The sequence below is a fragment of the Brassica oleracea genome, chromosome C9 (assembly GCF_000695525.1).
Source record: "Brassica oleracea var. oleracea cultivar TO1000 chromosome C9, BOL, whole genome shotgun sequence".
NCBI classification, from domain to species: domain Eukaryota; kingdom Viridiplantae; phylum Streptophyta; class Magnoliopsida; order Brassicales; family Brassicaceae; genus Brassica; species Brassica oleracea.
In genome coordinates, this window is record NC_027756.1 from 20,745,728 (window position 1) to 20,750,100 (window position 4,373).

Below are 4,373 nucleotides of genomic sequence, written 5' to 3' on the forward strand. Positions count from 1 at the left end.
AACTCTCTATCTTTATTTATCAGTAACGTTTTTATATTGAAACACAATTGATCTGAACTAATATGAATGTATCTTACCGAAGTATTTGGTTTTCATCGAACAATCTGAAAATGTGTTTACGATCAAGGTACGACAGTGTTCAATATCTCCTTTAACATTATCAAGCATTCTCCCAGATGCATCACTTGGATCAATCTTTGATTCTCTGTCTATAACCGTGAAGACGGATGTGTGAATATTAGTGGTTTTGCGTACATGATGCAGCTGCATTGGTAGCTATGCTGGAATCAGGAGACAATGAAATCGAATGAGAAATAGCTGCAGCTGCTATGACGAAGGCAAAGAAAACCTTTAAAAAAAAACAAACAAATCAGATTATCCTTTAGAAGGGTTAAGACAAGAACCGTTTAAATTTTATGCAATTTGTTTTGGGGTGTTACCTTGAAAATCATAATCGAGTGTTGCTTTTCCATTATCCTTGCACCTGCATTTAAACTGTCAGTGTAAGAAGCGAAGAGGATGAAGAAATAATCTAAGAAAGCGATACCGCGATACCCCTAATGATTCATTTTTCCATCAGATTTATTCTTATCTACTTTCATCATTTTCACCTCTGCGCAGAATAAAGCAAGCGTTTTTATGCTCCCGACCACCTGTTGGCTACTTGGCTAGATATACACTCTCACCTGATAGTAACAACTTTGTACTGAAAGTTACTCCAAAAGTGGACATACGTAGGATATTTGATATCGTTACCTTTGCATCTGCGCTTACGACAACCATGAACTACTTGTAGATATAACCACAAAGCCCGATCACGGAAGCATCGCTAGAACAATGAAATCTAACTGCTAGCTCACTCACCACTAACGGGATGACCACATCAGCCGTGACAAACGCATGATTATTTTAGGTTTGAGCCAAATGCATCTCCGGCTAAACCACGAACCGTAGTATCATCAGAAGAGAGCTTGGCTCCAATAGCAACACTTGAATTCTAATTCTCATCGACAGATCTAATTTCCACGTGAACCCCTTTCTCATCAGCTGCAGAAGTTTACATCCGACAATAGAGAGAAATATCGTTTGTGCCGGGTAGACCACCATTGAAACTACATCGAGAAGAATCGAGATCGATTGCCTAAAATATTGTATCGGGTTTTAATTGGTCACATCATTTGACAAATGATTCTGTCACGGTAGAGATAAGAATCTCAGAAGTTGTTGCTAGATGTAACGGTGGATGATCGGCTTCCTTTAATATAAAATAAGGGATACACTGAAGTGTCGATTGGATTGAGGAGAGGTAGAGAAAGAAGAGGCTGATGAGCAGGAAAAAAATATATTAAAATGTCGGAAGGGGAATCGCAAGCGACGAAGGAGATGGTGAAAATGTCGATTAACCTAAACTTCCTATATGTCTGTATTAACAGATTGGGCCAGATACTAAGCCCAATAAAGTGAAAATCAATTAGCCCAATCTTTTCTCGAAGCCCATACGTTACCATCTATTTTTACACAAACAGACACACGGCGCAACTCTGTAACTCAGACTTATCTGAGACAATGATGAAAAGAACCCTAACTCGTATTAAACGAAGACAGTTTACAATATGAAAAAACTATAATTGTTGTTTTTTCATATAACGTGATGAACCTCATTTAAAAATGAAACTCATAATACACTTGTAGGCCCGGTCCACAGAGAAAACTTAAGAAGCAAATGTTTTCGACCTTCATAAATATATATTAGTTTCGGCCATCAATGTACAAAGTATTTTTTAATTTAGTGGTATAAATGTTGGTGTTTGTATCTCAATAACCCGGGTTCGAGCAACAGGCTTGACACTTTTTTTACACTTTTTAAAAGTGGGACCCACAAAAATGCTGACGTGTCGGCTCAGGAATGAGGCAACTGCCTCATTATATTATAGATTATTGTAATGTTATTTGTTTCCTTGCATATAATATTTTCCAAAATTTTAAATTGGAAACGAAAAATCAAAGATTTTTATGATTGAATTATGACGATTGAATATTCATTGCACTCAAGTCTCGTGGACCTAAACTCTATCACTTATGACTATATATATCATACTAAACTAAGAGCTAAGTTATCACAACCTACACACTTCAAAACTAGCAAAGAAAATGAGCGGCATGCATTTCATCTCTGACTTGAAGCCAAAGAAGTCTACGTGGAAGATTAAGGTAAAAGTCATAAGATTTTGGAAGCAGAACTCGGCTGCTGATGGAGAAACCATTGAAATGGTTTTCGTAGATGCTAAACTGAGTTGTTCTTATTCTGTTTATGATTTAAGATTAAACATATTATGTTTTCACATCTGATGCTTTCGTTTGGTTTGCTTTTTAAGGGAGAAAATCCATGCTTTGATTGAAAGGGACCTGGTTTCACAGTTTGATCCGTTAATGAAAGAATGATGTTCTAAGCTTCTATTTGCGGTTCATTCCGGACAACCAATCATCCTTATAAGATTAGTTTTTTTCCTACAACTCGTGTCCAAATATGTTAAGATCTCTCGAATTATGTCTTGGGGTTCCAACCTGTCAAATATCGTGCTATTTTAAATGGAACACTCAATCTTGCTTTTTTGGTTGGTAAGTAGTCTTCTGTTATATCTTGAGCTTTAGGAGATTAACATAGTATGCTGATTATTCTTTTTCGTATTATTATCGCAGATGTTAGTGGACAGTTTAAAATTGTGCAAACTAAAACATATTAGTTTATTAAGAAGACTATTACTGTTAATTTAATTATCTTAGTTTAACTCGAATAGCCCAGTTCATCGAAAACTCAAATTGTTTGTTTCTCATTGATCTGTATATTAAAACGTTGCAGCATAGTGTTATATAACATGTATTATTTGTTACTATGATTTTTTACCTTTTTAATATCTACTAGCTAAAATTAATAATCTTTTTAGTCCATTCATTCCGCGCAAGACGCGAGTCACCACCAGAAGGGGACCCACGTAGCTGGTGGGTGTGGCACGTACCACATGCTAATGTATATATATTTCTTATGCAGCTAGTTGTACAAAGAAAATTATGCAGCTAATTTGGTTTTAAAGGCCAAAGCGTGCCTCACCCAGTCCCCAAGTTTAAGCCCATGTGTTGCATATTCTTTCAATTCTCAACATAATTTTAATTACTATTCATGTTTTCTTTTGATTTTACTATAACTGTTTTATTTTCCTTGTTAATATGACAAATTCTAGTTTTACCACAAAATTGCTTTCGAATTTACCTATGTGTTGCTTTTCTCTTCTTTCAATTTTCTAAACATTTTATTTACTATTCATATTTTCTTTTGATTTTACTATAACTGTTTTATTTTCTTTTTTTGATATGACAAATTCTAATTTTACCACAAACTTTCTTTCAAATTACCTTTAAAAGATGATTATTTTCATAAATAAATTAAATTTGTGATGGAAAATGACTAAACTAATTCTCTTAAATCATTTATAAAAATTTATAAATCTAACCTCATTCCTTAAATATACTAAAATCTAAACAATAATCCATAACCCCAAATGTTAAGGTAGTTTTGATTGAAAGTATTTTTGAAAAATGGTAGCTAACTTATAGTATTTCAATATTTTTATATTACTTTTTAAAATAAAAACTCATATATTTTACCAAAAAACCTCGTAATTTATTAAATTTAACTCTAACAAATATTTTTTAATTTTATTTTTCGTTACCTAAGAAAAAAATAAAAAATAAAAGGAATAAATTTTTACTATGAAAACTATGTGCATATATAATTTTATAATACTATTGAAAATGAATATAAAATTGCAAAAACTATTGCTTTTACATTTTTTTCATTTTGAAAAAAAATAATGACTATGTCTTGTAATAAGCTATAATTTAACCTATTTTTGAAATTATATTTAGTACAACATAAATTTATATATTGTGCCCCGTTAAGTTATTTTCTGGATCCGCCCCTGGTCACCACCTAGTTATAATGTCATTGTAGGCCACAAAAATGAATGTATGTTTATAACTTTATATCATAGAATTAATTTGTGTGGTCATATGACATGGTATTCGGTTTATGAGCATGAGGGACACATGGTTAGAGATGTTCTTTTTCCTGTAAAATGTTATTTTCATTTTAATCTATATTGTACCTTAAAAAAATGTTGTCCAACGTGTATCACCAATATTTGCCGGATTTCAATTAGTTTCATGAGGGGTCACACAAATGAAAAGAAATGATGTTTCTTTCTTGGAAGATTAATTGCATTATTGAATAACGGGTAACTATAAATAAAGGTATTCTACAGTGAATATGAATATATGATTGATGACTCTTCAGTTTTTTTTTTTTTTTTTTTTGT